This window comes from Myotis daubentonii, chromosome 21, assembly GCF_963259705.1.
Source record: "Myotis daubentonii chromosome 21, mMyoDau2.1, whole genome shotgun sequence".
Taxonomy (NCBI): domain Eukaryota; kingdom Metazoa; phylum Chordata; class Mammalia; order Chiroptera; family Vespertilionidae; genus Myotis; species Myotis daubentonii.
Window position 1 is genome coordinate 16939809 of NC_081860.1, and position 17185 is coordinate 16956993.

Sequence of the window (17185 nt, forward strand, 5' to 3'; positions counted from 1 at the left end):
AAGCAAAGTGTTAAGCACGCGAGTCTTTAAAAGGTTCCAGGAAGAGGACTGGCGAGAAATGAAGACTCAATGCACAGGGTGCCTCTCCCGGGAAGGGGGTGCAGCGGGGTCTCTGGCCGCCTGCGAAGGGCCTTCCTGGGACAACGGGCCACATGTGACCCCGTCAGAGGATTGTATCCTAGAGACGCTCAGCGTGAACTTCCTGACTCTGATGGTTGTGCAGGAGAAGGCCCTTGTTTATAGGAAATCGCCTCGGAAGTCTTTGGGAGGAAAAAAAATTAAAATACTTGGGAGGTGGTAGGGTGTCACATGGGTGATATCAGATCGCTCATGAAGAGTTCTCTGTGCCAGTAACTTTTCTGTAGTTTGCATTGTGATGACTTAAAAAAAATTTAAAACAAACCCCGTGCAATTCCAAAGATGTCCACAAGACGGCGCGCTCGGACCACAAATCTGATTTCACCAGGTTTACCGGTTAATAATGCGGATTTTTTTCAATAGTCACTAGTAATGAATTAAAACTTCCCGCAAATGATTTTTTTTTTTTTACAACAAATTCGACATTTTTAGGCGTAAAAATATCTATGATGTTAACACCTTCAGAAAATTTGACATAGGAAGTTTTGAAGCTTGTCAATACAACAAAATAGCATACATTTCAAATCGGAAATATACCAGCATATGTGTACTGGTACTTGCCATTTAGCTTGCTGGGTTTTAAAAACGGTGTTCTATCTGCTTTTAAAAAATATGTTATTGATCTCAGAGGGGCAGAGTGAAACACCAGTGATGAGAGAGAATCATGGACGCCCCACACTGGGGATGGAGCCCACAACCTGTGCCCTGACTGGGTATCTAAAACCATGACCTCCTGGTCATAAATCGAAGCTCAACCACTGAGGCATGCGGTTGTTTTAATGGTCTCCTTTGCAATCAAAGCTCAAAAGACAGAGACAAAAAGGACGTTTTCCAGGTATTCGAGGCTCCAGGAGGGACTCTGCTCTCCAACCCTCACCCTCAGCCTGTGAACCTGCAGCCACGGGCAGGCTGCCCCCAGACAGGGTCCTCCCAAGGCACTCATTTTTTCTGACTCCACCCAGGCTGCCTGCCGCTGCCCCACTGACCTATCAGGCCAACCCAAACTGGAGCCCTCCAGGCTGCACACAGCCGCCCTGTTCTCTCTCTCTCTCTCCTTTTTTTTTTTTTATATATTTTTTGATTTCAGAGAGGGAGAGAGAGAGAGAAACATCCATGATAGAATCACTTATCGGCTGCCTCCTGCACCCCCAACCCGGGATCGAGCCAGGAATGGAACCCGTGACCTTCCGGCTCATAGGTCAAAGCTCAACCACTGAGCAACACCGGCCGGGCCACACCCATGTGTCATCGCTGTGCCCAGGAAAGAAACAGACGGCTTCGCTGTGGGCTGTTACCTCTGTTATTAACTTATGGTTAGCGCTGCATTTGCTCTGAGGGCGTCTTCCTCCGTGCCATGGGTTCATCGGCCCCTGCAGAGGGGCCCACCCAGCTTCTGATGTACGTTTCCGCCGCTCGGCGTCCAGGCTGAAACAATCGAAGAGCCAGGCTTCCGATCTCTTGCGGTTCCGAGGTCCTGGGGCTCCCGGGCTACTTCCCCGGTTCTGGTTGCGATCTTGGGGCGTCTCTGGAATCTGGAGGGGCCCCAGATTTGTATCCGCTGGTTAAGCAAAGTGTTAAGCACTCGTCTTTAAAAGGTTCCAGGAAGAGGACTGGCGAGAAATGAAGACTCAATGCACAGGGTGCCTCTCCCGGGAAGGGGGTGCAGCGGGGTCTCCGGCCGCCTGCGAAGGGCCTTCCTGGGACAACGGGCACATGTGACCCCGTCAGAGGATTGGACCCTACAGACGCTGAGCGTGAACTTCTGGATTCTGATGGTTGTGCCGAAGGAGAACGCCCTTGTTTATAGGAAATCGCCTCTGAAGTATTTGGGAGGAAATAATTAAAATACTTGGGAGGTGGTAGGGTGTCACCTGGGTGATGTCACATCGCTCATGATGAGAATTCTCTGTGCCAGTAACTTGTCTGTAGTTCGCACTGTGATGACTTAAAAAAAAATTTAAATCTCATGCAATTCTAGACATGTCCACAAGGCGGCGCGCTCGGACCACAAAACTGGTTTTACCAGGTTTACCGGTTAATAAGGCGGATTTTTTTCAATAGTCACTAGTAATCAATTAAAACTTCCCGCAAATGCTTTTTTTGGCACGACATTCGACATTTTTATGCGTAAAAATATGTATGATGCCGAAACCGATTTTGCTCAGTGGATAGAGCGTCGGCCTGCGGACTGAAAGGTCCCAGGTTCAATTCCGGTCGAGGGCATGTCCCTGGGTTGCGGGCACATCCCCAGTGGGGGTGTGCAGGAGGCAGCTGATTGATGTTTCTCTCTCATCGATGTTTCTAACTATCTCTCTCCCTTCCTCTCTGTAAAAAAATCAATAAAATATATTTGACATAGGAAGTTTTGAGGCTTGTCAATACAACAAAATAGCACACAGATCAAACGCATATATATCAACACATGTGCACTGGTACTTGCCATTTCGCTTGCTGGGTTTTAAAAAAGGTTTTGTATATTTGTTTTTTTTAAATATATTATTGATCTCAGAGGGGAAGGGACAGGGGCAAAGACAAACACCAGTGATGAGAGAACCATCAATCGGGGCCTCCTACACCCCACACCAAGGATGGAGCCCACTACCCGGAATCACACCAGAAATCGGACCTGTGACATCCTGGTTCACAGGTCGAAATTCAACCACTGAGCCACACCAGCTGGACAGCGCCCAAGTGTCATCGCTGAGCCCAGGAAAGAAACAGACGCCTTCGCTGTGGGCTGATAACTCTTTATTAACTTAGGGCTAGCGCTGCATCTGCTCTGAGGGCGTCTTTCTTGGTGTCACGGGTTCGATTCACCCCTCGGGGGTGGAGGGCCCAGCTCCCAGGGACACGTGGGTTTTGTGAGGACGGAGCCGGACTGAACGGAAACATCGACGATCGATAGAAAGTTTAAAGCAAAGGTTACTCCTGGTCCCGGAGCCGATCTTTGCATTTCCTGGGAAATATTGGGGCTCCCTGTCCACAGGACCCCCTCGGTGAGAACCGGAACAGGCAGCGGATCCACACGCCCACACAGGTTCGGCAGGAGGAGGTCCCGCCGTGCCGTCTGGCTTACAGTCCGGGCGGAGGACGGGCGGCGGGCCCTTCGTCACATGTGGGCACGGCCCGTCCCCACGGGAGGCTGAGGTTGACCGTGGAGATGCTCGAAGCCCAGCGAGAAGGGACGGCGAGGCCACGTCCTTGACGCCCCGCTTAGGTCACAAGATTCGGTAAACGTGGGGGTCCCAGGCAGGGCCTGGGGGTGCACATTGGGGTCCCGTCCTCACGGGTATGCGGCGGCGGGTGGAGTTCAATGGGCCGTGCCCACGTGCGGGCAGCAGAGCTGAATGAAGAGCTTGCACTCACACAGCTGGTTGGACTTCACCATCTCGCAGGTCTCCTCCGCTGGAGAGAAAAAACGGGGTCCAGTCAGAATGGGTCGCCGTGGGGCTCCCTGCCCTGAGGTGCCGGGTCCCAGGCCCCGCTCACCGTTGCTGCAGGTGGGGTTGGCGACGCGTGAGGCCCGCCCCGCAGCTCAGGCAGTTCTCGTCCCACCTGACCAGGAATTGAACCAGGACCCCCTGGTTCAGAGGTTCAAGCTCTAACCACTGAACCACACCAGCTAGGGCTGCAATTTTTTTTCCTGCCTCCCCCGCCCCACCCCCATGCTTGTGTCCAAGACCCGACACTGAGAGCACCATCAGGCGGTCAGTGTGCGGGCAGTGGGGCTGCTGTCGCACTGGAATGGAACCCGTTAGCCACAGCACGGCCCACAGGTCACGAACAGTGCTTTGCAGGATTTGTGTTTAAAAGGTGCCCTTTTCTTCTCTTCTCCATAGCGGGTAAAACAATATTAGAAGGTTTATGAGTTTGAAAAACAATATGTATATTTATAATATTGTAAACCTTGTCCAGTTCCAGTTCCCATGCAGCATTCCTGTCCTCAGGGTGTTAAGGTCCAGGCCGGCAGGGGTTCCTGTGAGGGACTCACTGTCACAGGGCAGCTCCTACCTCAGGTAGGTCAGCGACTTGAGCGACGCCCGCGGGTCCAGGTCGCCCTGTGGAGGGAGAGCAGACACCCCCTGAGCCGCTGCCACGGGGATGCCTGGGAGGAGGACCCTCCTGCCCGTCCTTCCCGCTCCGGCGCCCGATGCGCTTCCCGGGAACAAGCTGATGGAAGCGCTGGGGCTTCTGCACCCTCCCCTCTCGGCCGGAACAGCGTCTCCACCCACAGCGCCGATGGCTTTAACCAGCGCATTACACACCGCGAGCTGGCGTGCGGGCCTGACATGGCTCAGGGCCCTGCACTCTCTGGGAGGGTAGAGGTAACACTGTCACCTTTCCACTGTGACAAATGTGAGCAGACGCCTGTGGTGACAGCCAGAGGGAGGTGTCAGAGGTGGGGAACCGGGGCATCTGTACTGGTGTCAAGAGAAGTAGGAACTTGGATGATACATGTTTTCTTTCCTAGGAGCTAGGAACAGAGCTCAGCTGTTCAATAATTAACCTCTAAGCTGCTCCAGGAAAAACAGAACGACCAGAGAAAGAGAGACGGCGCACACAGGAGTGAGGGAGCAATGAGGAGGGAAAACATAAAGGTGAGTGAGACAAGTCCGCTCCCGGAAAAGACGACAAACTCAGATCCGCCAGGAAGCACAGCGAATGCAGAGCCGGGCCATCTCCCTGGAGCGCAGATTCCAGGCGGACTTACCCCACCACATGATGGGATGAGCATCGACCTAGGAACCAGGAGGTCAGGGTTCCATTCCCGGTCAGGGCACACACCCTGGCTGTGGGCTCCATCCTCAGTGTGGGGTGAGCAGGAGGCAGCCGATCAGTGATTCTCTCTCATTATTGATGCTTCTACCTCTCTCCCCCTCCCTTCCTCTCTGATATCGATTTAAATCTATTTTTTGGGGTCAGAGTCTTGTGCTGCAGTATTTGAGTGACTAGTTGTGTGCGCCCTGAGATCAGATGGAAAAGGTCGGAAACCGCTGGGCGAGCCCGATGCCAAGCTAAGCTCCCACCTGCATGAGAAAAGCGTCCTCGTTTCTCATCTGAGGAGGAAACGTGGAGGTGGCACTGGACGCGGACAGGGCGCTCACCCTGGGCACCAGACGCCGCCAGATCCTGTTGTTGTTCACCAGGAGCGTCTTCAGTCTCCGCAGCAGCGGGAAGCCGTCCAGCTTCCGGATCTCATTGTCAGAAAAGTCGATGGCATCGAACTGGTCTAAGGTCGCACGCAGGTTCTCGATGACAGGGATCTTATAGCCTGTGAAGCGGAGAGAAAAAAAACCCCCAAGTGTTAGTAAAACTAAAAGGTGCTAAGGCACATTAGCAGAATTTCCCAGTAATTTAATTTAAAAAGCTAGCATTCATTCAGAAAGTGTTTCCCCAGGCCCACCAGTGTGCTCAGTGGTTGGCATCAGCCCATGACCCAGGAGGTCCTGGGTTGCAGGTTCGATCCCCTGTAGGGGCGTGCAGGAGGCAGCAGACCCATGATGCTCTCTCATCACGGATGTTCCTATCTCTTCCCCCGTCCCCTCCCTCTCTAAAGTCCATGGGGAAATAGGCTGGGGAAGGATTAATCAGAAGATGGGTAGAACGACCTGGCTTTGTCCGCAAGGAGTCCAGGCCAGAAGCAGAGGCAGCAGCTGCGCGGAGACCCCGTGGTCCCCGTGGGAGCGGATCCCGGGCACGGACTGGACCAGCTCATCCCCGAGGCGGTGGCTCTTCCCCGTCTTCCTAAGTCCCTTCTGATTTACTGGACAGACAGCGGCCTGTCCCTCCGATTGCTGCGTTGTTGTTCATCTTCACCCTAGGACGCTTCTCCATTGGTCCTAGGGAGAGGGTGGGAGGGAGGGGAGAGCAGAGAGAGAGACATGGATGTGAGAGAGGCACAGGAATTGGTTGCCTCCTGCACAAGACCCGACCCGACGCGTCCCGGATTGAACCTGCAACCCAGGAACCTGCTCTTCACCTGGAATGAACCCCTGACACTTCAGTCCACCGGCCGACGATCTAACCACTGCGACACCCGGCCAGGGCCAGAACACTTTCCTTTTCATGAACTTCCCTTTGGTGGAGAAGGGGTCATTTCGGGGCTGACTGACTACTGTGCTCACTGCCTCCGGGACATCGCCGCCATCTCTCAAGTAGGAAATGGGCGGGGCGTTGAGGATGCTCATTGGGGTGCGGCCGTGGCCGGGAGGTGCGCTCTAACCTTGACTGGGGTTGCAGCAGCTCCGGATCCGAACGGTTCAGGGGCCGCACTGACGGGGGGTCACCAGATGACGTGTCTGCGTGAAGGGCCCCGGGGCCGCTGACGCGGCTGAGGAAGCGCGGGGAGCCGGTCCTTCACTTCCTCCCTAATGGCCTCGGCCGCCCCCTGTGGCCAGAGCCCCCGCGGGTCTCGGGTTCGATCCCGACCCGGTCAGGGCATGTGCGGGAGGCAACCAAACGATGTGTCTCTCTCACATGCATGTGTTCCTCTCTCTCTCCGCCCCCCGCTCTCTCTAAAAAAGAAAAGTAAAAAAAAGGACCAGCGCGAGCCCTACCCTCACTCTGACGCTATCCCTTTAACGTGTTTCCTGAGAACCAGCCGCTCGATCTCCAGCAGATCAGACTGAGAAGCGGTCCCACGAGGCCGAACCGAACACAGGCCCACGGACACGGGTCGGGTAGCGATCCGAGTCCCCGTCCCCCGAACCGGTCGTGCACGGAGCCCACACGACAGGCCCGCGGGCCCGACGCCAGCCCCCGGCCTCTCCCCCGACTCACCCCGCAGGTCCAGCTCGCGGTCCCGCACGGCGTTGGTGTCTGCGCCGCCTGCTCCATCAGCTCCGCCGTCGGCTTCACCATCCTGCCGCCAGACAGGCCTCCCGGCGTGGCTCAGGCCTGTCACCAGACACACTTCCCTTTGTGACCCGCGCCCGCAAACGACCACTTCCGGGCGACCCGAAATCCTTCTGACACACTTCCGGACTAGCCCCGACTAGACGCACCTCCCGGCATGCCTCGTGCCTCAGTCGTCACACTTCCCGGCGTACCTTACGACCGCGCAAGGACGCACTTCCCAGCATGCCCGGCGTACACGCCAGACACACCTCCCGGCATGCCCCGGGTCGACGCTGACACACTTCCCAGCGTGCCCTGCGACTGACTCAAGACGCACTTCCCGGCATGCCCCGCTCGTCTCTAGACTCGCTTCCCGGCGTGCACCACGCCGACGTCAACACACTTCCGGTGTGCTCGCGCCCAACGCCAGGTACACATCCCAGTGTGCCCTGCGCCCTCCAACAGGCAGCGTTAATTGATTGGGCCCATTTACGCGCTCGCCGCTCGGCGCCCAGGCCGAAACAATCGAAGAGCCGGGCTTCTGATCTCTTGCGGTTCCGAGGTCCTGGGGCTCCCGGGCTACTTCCCGGTTCTGGTTGCGATCTTGGGGCGTCTCTGGAATCTGGAGGGGCCCCAGATTTGTATCCGCTGGTTAAGCAAAGTGTTAAGCACGCGAGTCTTTAAAAGGTTCCAGGAAGAGGACTGGCGAGAAATGAAGACTCAATGCACAGGGTGCCTCTCCCGGGAAGGGGGTGCAGCGGGATCTCCGGCCGCCTGCGAAGGGCCTTCCTGGGACAACGGGCACATGTGAACCCGTCAGAGGATTGGACGGTGAAGACGCTCAGCGTGAACTTCCGGATTCTGATGGTTGTGCCCGAGAAGGCCCTTGTTTTTAGGAAATTGCCTCTGAAGTATTTGGGAGGAAAAAATAATTCAAATGTTTCTGACGCCATAGGGTGTCAAATGGGTAATTTCAGATCGCTCATGAAGAGTTCTCTGTTCTGATGACTTTTCTGTAGTTTGCTTTCTGATGCCTAAAAAAAATCTTCATGCAATTCCAGAGATGTCCACAAGACGGCGCCCTCAACAAAACTGGTTTTATTTGTCATTTCGCTAGCTGGTTTTTTTAAAAAGGTTTTGTGTTTTTGTATTTAGTATGTTACTGATCTCAGAGGGGAAGGAAGAGGGGCAGAGAGAAACACCAATGATGAGAATCATAGATCAGGTGCCTCATGTACCCCCTCACTGGGGATCGAGACCACAACCCGGGCACGTGCCCTGACTGGGAATCAAACCCCACAACCTCCTGGTTCATAAGTCGAAGCTTAACCACTGAGCCACACCTGCCGGATGGGTGGTGTGTAGGTAGTTGTTTTAATGGTCTCCTCTGCAATCAAAGCTCAAAAGAACAGAGACAAAAAGGACGTTTGCCAGGCCCTGGAGAATCTGGGGTCTCCGGGAGGGACTCTGCTCTCAAACCCTCACCCTCAGCTTGTGAACCTGCAGCCCCGAGCAGGCTGCCCCCGGGACTGGGTCCTCCCAAGACACTAATTACTCTGCCTCCTGAGGTGCCTCCTCCCAGGCTTCCTGCCGCTGCCCCACTGACCTTCATGCCATCCCCAACCGGAGCCCTGCAAGCTGGGCACAGCGCCTGTGATTTTTGTTTTTTTTAATATGTATTTTTTATTGATTTCAGAGACGAAGAGAAAGGAATAGAGAAACATCCATGGTGAGAATCACTGATCGGCTGCCTCCTGCACCCCCAACCGGGGATGGAGCCCCCAACCCGGCTTCCTATTTCTCTGTACTAGTAACTTTTTTGTAGCTTTGCTTTGTGATGACTAAAAAATAAAAATAAAAATAAAATTAAACCAACCACATGCAATTCCAGAGATGTCCACAAGGCGGCGACCTCAAACCAAAAAACTGGTATCATCAGTTGTACCGGTTAATAATGCGGATTTTTTTCACTCGTCACTAGTAATGAATTAAAACTTCCCGCAAATGCTTTTTTTGGCACGACATTCGACATTTTTAGGCGTTACAATATCTATGATGTTAACACCTTCAGAAAATTTGACCTGGGAAGTTTTGAACCTTGTTGTCAATACACAAAATAGCACACATGTCAAATAGCATATATGTCAACACATGTGCTCTGGTACTTGCCCTTTCACTTGCTGGGTTTTAAAGAAGATTTTGTATCTGTTTTCCTAATATGTTATTGATCTCAGGGGGGAAGGGAGAGGGGCAGAGAGAAACACCAGTGAGGAGAGAGAACCATCAGTCGGGTGCCTCCTGCACACCCCCGTACTGGGGATGGAGCCCACAACACAGGCACGTGCCCTGCCTGGGAATCAAACCCCACAACCTCCTGGTTCATAAGTCGAAGCTTAACCACTGAGCCACACCGGCCGGATGGATGGTGTGTAGGTAGTTGTTGTAATGGTCTCTGCAATCAAAGCTCAAAAGAACAGAGACAAAAAGTTGGTTTGCCAGGCACTGCAGGCTCCTGGGCCTCCAGGAGGGACCCTGCTCTCCAACCCTCACCCTCAGCCTGTGAACCTGCAGCCACGGGCAGGCTGCCCCCAGGACAGGGTCCTCCCAAGGCACTCATTTTTCTGACTCCACCCAGGCTGCAGGCCGCTGCCCCACTGACATGACAGGCCATCCCCAACCGGAGCCCTCCAAGCTGCACACGGACGCCAATTTCTCTTAAAAAAAAAAAAAAATGTTTTGATTTCAGAGAGGAAGAGAGAGGGATAGACAAACATCCACGATGAGAATCACTGAGGGCTGCCTCCTTCACTCCCAACCCGGGATCGAGCCAGGAGTGGAACCCGTGACCTCCCGGTTCATAGGTCAAAGCTCAACCACTGAGCCACATCGGCCGGGCCGCACCCATGTGTCATCGCTGTGCCCAGGAAAGAAACAGACGGCTTCGCTGTGGCCTGTTAACTCTGTTATTAACTTACGGTTAGCGCTGCATTTGCTCTGAGGGCGTCTTCCTCGGTGCTATGGGTTCATCCGAGGGGACCCACCAGGTCCCTACTTACATGTGCGCCCTCGGCCTCCAGGCGAAAACAGTCGAAGAGCCAGGATCCGGGTCTCTTGCGGTTCCAAGGTCCTGGGGCACCCGGGCTAAGTCCCCGGTCCTGGTTGCGATCCTGGGGGGTCTCTGGAGTGTGAGGGGCCCTGATTCTAGACATTTTTATCCGCTGGTTAAGCAAAGTGTTAAGCACGCGAGTCTTTAAAAGGTTCCAGGAAGAGGACTGGCGAGAAATGAAGACTCAATGCACAGGGTGCCTCTCCCGGGAAGGGGGTGCAGCGGGGTCTCTGGCGCCTGCGAAGGGCCTTCCTGGGACAACGGGCCACATGGGACCCCGTCAGAGGATTGGACGGTGAAGACGCTCAGCGTGAACTTCCGGATTCTGATGGTTGTGCCCGAGAAGGCCCTTGTTTATAGGAAATCGCCTCTGAAGTATTTGGGAGGAAAAAAATTAAAATACTTGGGAGGTGGTAGGGTGTCACATGGGTGATGTCAGATCGCTCATGAAGAGAGAGAGGTCTCTGTCTATACTTGTAACTTGTCTGTAGTTTCCATTGTGATGGCTTTAAAAAGTTTGAACCTCATGCAATTCCAGAGATGTCCACAAGGCGGCGCCCTCAAACAGAAAAACTGGTTTTACCAGGTGTTAACAATGCGGATTTTTTTCAAGTTACTAGTAATGAATTAAAACTTCCCGCAAATGCTTTTTTGGCACGACATTTGATATTTTTAGGCGTAAAAATATCTATGATGTTAACACCTTCAGAAAATTTGGCATACGAAGTTTTGAAGCTTGTCAATACAATAAAATAGCAAAAATATCAAATCGCAGATATTTATATCAATGTATGTACACTGGTATTGCCATTTAGCTTGCTGGGTTTTAAAAAAGGTTTTGTATTTTTTTTAATATGTTATTGATCTCATAGAGAGGGAGAGGGACAGAGATAGAAACATCAATGATGAGAGAGAACCATCCATTGGCTGCCTCCCGCACACCCCACATTGGGGATGGAGCCCCCAACCTGGGCATCGAACCAGAAATCGAACCGTGACCTCCACCACTGAGCAACACCGGCTGGACAGCACCCACGTGTCATCACTGTGCCCAGGAAAGAAACACGCCTTCGCTGTGGGTTGTTAACTCTTTATTAACTCTTTAGGGTTAGCACTGCATTTGCTCTGAGGGCGTCTTCCTCGCTGTCATGGGTTCGACCCACCCTGCGGGGGGCCCAGCTCCCAGGGACACGTGGGCTGCCGGATGGTCCGAGGGGGGAGCTGGACACAAGGGAGACATCCAAGCTCGAGAGAAAGTTTAAGGCAAAAGTTACTCCCGGTCCTGGGAATCGATCTGTGCATTTCCTGGAAAAAAGAGGGGCTCCGGGTCCACAGGACCCCCCCTCGGGGAGAACCGGAACAGGCAGCTGAGGACACGCCCACACAGGTTCGGCAGGAGGCCCTCCCCTGCCGTCTGACTACAGTCCGGGTGGAGGACAGGGGCGGCTGGGCCCTTCGTCACACGTGGGGACGGCCCGTCCCACTGGCCTCTGAGGTTGACCGTGGAGATGCTCGAAGCCGAGCGAGAAGGGATGGGGAGGCCACATGCTTGACGCTCCGCTTTGGTCGGAAGATTTGGTAAACGTGGGGGTTCCCAGGCAGGGCCCCAGGGGTTCCAGTTGGGGTCCCCGGAAGGATGCGGTCGGCTGAGGAGTTCTAGGGGACGTCGCCGTAGGGACACCGCTGGGGGCCGCCACCCACGGGCCGGCAGCAGGACTGAATGGAGAGCTTGCCCTCACACAGCTGCTGGGACTTCACCATCTTGCAGAAGGTCTTGTCCGCTGGGGAGAAAAAAGGGAAGCCCAGTCAGATTGGGGGGCCGTGGGGTCCAGCCCCGTGGTGCGGGGTCCCAGGCCCCGCTCACCTTTGCTGCAGGTGTGGTTGGTGACGCACGAGGACCCCAGCTGCGCGAGGCCCGCTCGCAGCTCGGCAGTTCTCGTGGCCCCTGACCAGGAATTGAACCAGGACCCCTGGTTCAGGTCGATGCTCTAACCACTGAACAACACCAGCCAGAGCTAATATATATATATATATATATATATATATATATATATATATACATATATATATATATATATATTTTTTTTTTTTTTCCCTGCCCTGCCTCCTCCCCCTGCCATGCTTGTGTCCAAGACCCGACACTGAGAGCACCATCAGGCGGTCAGTGTGCGGGCAGTGGGGCTGCTGTCGCACTGGAATGGAACCCGTTAGCCACAGCGCGGCCCACAGGTCACGAACAGTGCTTTGCAGGATTGTGTTTAAAGGTGCCCTTTCTTCTCTTCTCCATAGCGGGTAAAACAGAATTAGAAGGTTTATGAGTTTGAAAAACAATATGTGTATTTTTAAAATTATAAACCTTGTCCAGTTCGTTCCCATGCAGCATTCCTGTCCTCAGGGTGTTAAGGTCCAGGCCCGGCAGGGGTTCCTGTGAGGGACTGACTGTCACAGGGCGTCTCCTACCTCAGGTAGGTCAGCGACTTGAGCGACGCCCGCGGGTCCAGGTCGCCCTGTGGAGGGAGAGCAGACACCCCCTGAGTCGCTGCCACGGGGATGCCTCGGAGGAGGACCCTCCTGCCCGTCCTTCCCGTCCGGCGCCCGATGCGCTTCCCGGGAACAAGCTGATGGAAGCGCTGGGGCTTCTGCACCCTCCCCTCTCGGCCGGAACAGCGTCTCCACCCACAGCGCCGATGGCTTTAACCAGCGCATTACACACCGCGAGCTGGCGTGTGGGCCTGACATGGCTCAGGGCCCTGCACTGTCTGGGAGGGTAGAGGTAACACTGTCACCTTTCCACCGTGACAAATGTGAGCAGACGCCTGTGGTGACGGCCAGAGGGAGGGGGTGGGGGGAGCTGGCAGAGGCTGGTATCAGCAGCAGAAGTAGACACTTGGGTAGCACATCTGTGTGTGTCCCTAGAAGCTAGGAACAGAGCCAGCTGTTCAATAATTAATCTCTAAGCGGCTCCAGGAAAAACGGAACGAACGGAAAGAGAGACAGCTCTAACCGGTGTGGCTCAGTGGATAGAGCATCGGCCTGTGGACTGACAGGTCCCGGGTTCGATTCCGGTCAAGGGCATGTACCTTGGCTGCAGTCACATCCCCAGTTGGGGGTGTGCAGGAGGCAGCTGATCAATGTTTCTCTCTCATCGACGTTTCTAACTCTCTATCCCTCTTCCTTCCTCTCTGTAAAAAATCAATAAAATATATTTTTTAAAAAAGAGAGACAGAGCGCACAGGAGTGAGAGGGAGTAATGAGAAGGGAAAACATAAAGGTGAGTGAGACAAGTCCTTTCCAGGAAAAGAAGACAAACTCAGATCCACCAGGAAGCGCAGGGAATGCAGAGACCGGCCGACGCTCTAACCACTGAGCACCCGGCTCGGGCCAGAGCACTGTCCTTTTCATGAAATTCCGTTTCCTCGGGGTCATTTCCAGGCTGACTGACCACAGTGCTCCCTGCCCCCCGGACATCGCCGCCAGCTCTCAAGTCTGAAGGGGGAGGGGCGTTGAGGATGCTCATTGGGGTGCGGCCATGGCCGGCAGGGGCACTCTAACCTTGACTGGGGTTGCAGCAGCTCCGGATCGGACCGGTTCAGTGTCGGCGCTGACCCGGGGGCTGTTTGATGAGAGACGGTCACCTGGTGACGTGTCTGCGTGAAGGGCCGGGCCCGCTGACGCTGCTGAGGAAGCGCCGGGGTGGGCGCCGGACGGTCCTTCAGTTCACGGGGTTCGCTTCCTCCCTAATGGCCTCGCCCCCCGCGTGTGGCCAGAGCGCCCGCGGGTCTCGGGTTCGATCCCGGACCCGGTCAGGGCGTGTGCGGGAGGCAAACAAGCGATCTGTCTCTCTCACGTGCATGTGTCTCTCCCCCCTCCCCGCTCTCTCTCTAAAAAAAAAAGAAAAGAAAAGAACGAGCGCGCGCCCTGCCCTCACTCCGACGCTATCACTTTAACGTGTTTCCTGGGAACCAGCCGCTCGCTTTCGAGCAGATCAGACTGAGAAGCGGTCCCACGAGGCCGAACCGATCACAGGACCACGGACACGGGTCGGGCAGCGATCCGAGTCCCCGTCCCCCGAACCGGCCGTGCACGGAGCCTCCGGGATGGTCCTCCGCCCCGACGGCCAGACTCGGGCCCGGGGCACAGCCCGCCCACTGCGGGGCCCCCGGCCTCTCCCCCGACTCACCCCGCAGGTCCAGCTCGCGGTCCCGCACGGCGTTGGTGTCTGCGCCGCCTGCTCCATCAGCTCCGCCGTCAGCTTCACCATCCTGCCGCCTCCCTGCTCCCGCTCCGCGGCGCCCGGGACCTCCCGCCACACAGACCGCCCGGCGTGGCTCAGGCCGGTCAGCAGACACACTTCCCGGCGAGCCCCGCGCTGGCCGGCAAACGACTACTACACTAAACGACCACTTCCGGGCGACCCGAAATCCTTCTGACACACTTCCGGACTAGCCCCGACTAGACGCAACTCCCGGCATGCCTCACGCCTCGGTCGTCACACTTCCCGGCGTACCTCAGGACCGACGCAAAGACGCACTTCCCAGCATACCCGGCGTACACGCCAGACACATCTCCCGGCATGCCCCGAGTCGACGTCGACACACTTCCCGGCGTGCCCTGCGACTGACGCAAGACGCATTTCCCGGCATGCCCTGCTCGCCGCTATACTCCCTTCCCGGCGTGCACCACGCCGACGTCGACACACTTCCGGTGTGCTCGCGCCCAACGCCAGGTACACATCCCAGCGTGCCCTGCGCCCTCCAACAGGCAGCGTTAATTGATGGGCCCATTTACGCGCTCGCCGCTCGGCGCCCAGGCCGAAACAATCGAAGAGCCAGGCTCCGGATCTCTTGCGGTTCCGAGGTTGCGATCCTGGGGCGTCTCTGGAATCTGGAGGGGCCCCAGATTTGTATCCGCTGGTTAAGCAAAGTGTTAAGCACGCGAGTCTTTAAAAGGTTCCAGGAAGAGGACTGGCGAGAAATGAAGACTCAATGCACAGGGTGTCTCTCCCGGAAAGGGGGTGCAGCGGGGTCTCTGGCCGCCTGCGAAGGGCCTTCCTGGGACAACGGGCCACATGTGACCCCGTCAGAGGATTGGACGGTGAAGGCGCTCAGCGTGAACTTCCGGATTCTGATGGTTGTGCAGGAGAAGGCCCTTGTTTACAGGAAATCGCCTCTGAAGTATTGGGAAGGAAAATAAATTTAAAATACTTGGGAGGTGGTAGGGTGTCACATGGGTGATGTCAGATCGCTCAGGGAGAGAGTTCTCTGTACCAGTAACTTTTCTGAAGTTTGCATTGTGACGACTTAAAAATAAGTTTAAACCTCATGCAATTCCAGAGATGTCCACAAGGCGGCGCGCTCAGCCCACAAAACTGGTTTTGCTTGCCATTCCGCTAGCTGGGTTTTAAAAAAGGTTTTGTGGGGTTTTTTTCTTATGTTATTGATCTCAGAAGGGAAGAGGGTCAGAGTGAAACACCAATTTTGAGAGAGAATCATAGATCAGCTGCCTCATGCACACCCCACACCCGAAATGGAGCCCCCAACCGGGGCATGTGCCTGACTGGGTTTCCAACCGGGGGACCTCCTGGTTCATAGGTTGACACTCAACCACTGAGCCACACTGGCCGGAGGGTATTCTGTTGTTTTAATGGTCTCCTCTGCAATCAAAGCTCAAAAGAACGGAGACAAAAAGGGACGTTTTCCAGGCACTCGAGACTCCGGGAGGGACTCTGATCTCGAACCCTCACCCTCAGGCTGTGAACCTGCAGCCACGGGCAGGCTGCCCCCAGGACAGGGTCCTCCCAAAGCACTAATTTCTCTGCCTCCTGAGGTGCCTCCTCTAGGCTTCCTGCCGCAGCCCCACTGACCTGACAGGCCATCCCCAACCAGAGCCCTGCAAGCTGGACCCAGCTGGCACTGTTTTTTTCCTTTAAAAAAAATATTTTTATTTATTTCAGAGAGGAAAGGAGAGGGATAAACATCCACGATGAGAATCACTGATCAGCTGCCTCCTGCACCCCCAACCGGGAATCCAACTAGGAATCGGACCCTTGACCTCCCGGTTCATAGGTCAAAGCTCAACCACTGAGCCCCACCGGCCAGGCAGCACGCACGTGTAATCGCTGTGCCCAGGAAAGAAACAGACACCTTCGCTGTGGGCTAACTGTTATTAACTTAGGGTTAACACTGCATTTGCTCTGAGGGCGTCTTTCTTGGTGTCATGGGTTCGATCCACCCCTATGGGGCCGGGGGGGCCCCCCACTGCCATACGCGCGAACGGATCTCTTGTGGTTCTGAGGTCCTGGGGCGCCCGGGCTACGTTCCCGATTCTGGTTGCGTACTTGGGGGGGTCTCTGGAGTCTGGAGGGGCCCTGATTCTAGAAATCGCCTCCCAAGTATTTGGGAGGAAAAAAAATTAAAATGTTTGGGAGGTGGTAGGGTCTCACATGGGTGATGTCAGATCGCTCAGGAAGAGTTCTCTGTACCAGTAACTTGTCTGTAGTTTGCATTGTGATGGCTTAAAATTTAAACCACATGCAATTCCAAAGATGTCCACAAGGCGGCGCGCTCGGACCACAAAACTGGTTTTACCAGGTGCACCGGTTAATAATGCGGATTTTTTTCACTCGTCACCAGTAATGAATTAAAACTTCCCGCAAATGCTCTTTTTGGCACGAAATTCGACGTTTTTAGGCGTAAAAATATCTATGATGCTAACACCTTCAGCAAACTGGACATAGGAAGTTTTGAAGCTTGTTGTTAATACAACAAAATAGCATGCATGTCAAATCGCATACCTATCAACACGTGTGCACTGGAACTCGCCCTTCCACTTGCTGGGTTTTAAAAACGGTTTTGTAGTTTTGTTTAGAATGTTATTGACCTCAGAGGGGGAGGGAGAGAGAAACATCAGTGATGAGAGTCATCGATGGGCTGCCTCCTGCACCCCCACACCCAAGGCCTGTGTGTGCCCTGACTGGGAATGGAACCCCGCGACCTCCTGGTTCACAGGTCGAGGCTCAACCACTGAGCCACACCGGCCGGGCCGCACCCACGTGTCATCGCTGTGCCCAGGAAAGAAACACGCCTTCGCAGCGGGCTGTTAACT

At 54.9% G+C, this 17185-nt stretch overlaps 1 protein-coding gene and 2 non-coding genes across 3 annotated transcripts in view; all 3 read right to left on the reverse strand.

The window, feature by feature from the left end:
- Window positions 1-2869: 2869 nt before the first annotated feature.
- PCSK6 (proprotein convertase subtilisin/kexin type 6) overlaps window positions 2870-17185 on the reverse strand; it is a 71873-nt gene continuing 57557 nt past the window's right edge. Inside the window, exons 23-28 of the mRNA XM_059677944.1 lie at window positions 16133-16284; window positions 6919-11080; window positions 5748-5978; window positions 5244-5410; window positions 3628-4196; window positions 2870-3543 (exon numbers count right to left, since the gene is read on the reverse strand). The gene's annotated coding sequence lies outside the window, so the exon portion shown is untranslated. The remainder of the gene's footprint in view (window positions 3544-3627; window positions 4197-5243; window positions 5411-5747; window positions 5979-6918; window positions 11081-16132; window positions 16285-17185) is intronic.
- On the reverse strand, window positions 3806-3930 carry LOC132223172 (small nucleolar RNA SNORA54). The gene has a single exon (XR_009450410.1). It is a non-coding gene; the product is annotated as a small nucleolar RNA SNORA54 (small nucleolar RNA).
- LOC132223173 (small nucleolar RNA SNORA54) lies at window positions 12202-12326 on the reverse strand. The gene has a single exon (XR_009450411.1). It is a non-coding gene; the product is annotated as a small nucleolar RNA SNORA54 (small nucleolar RNA).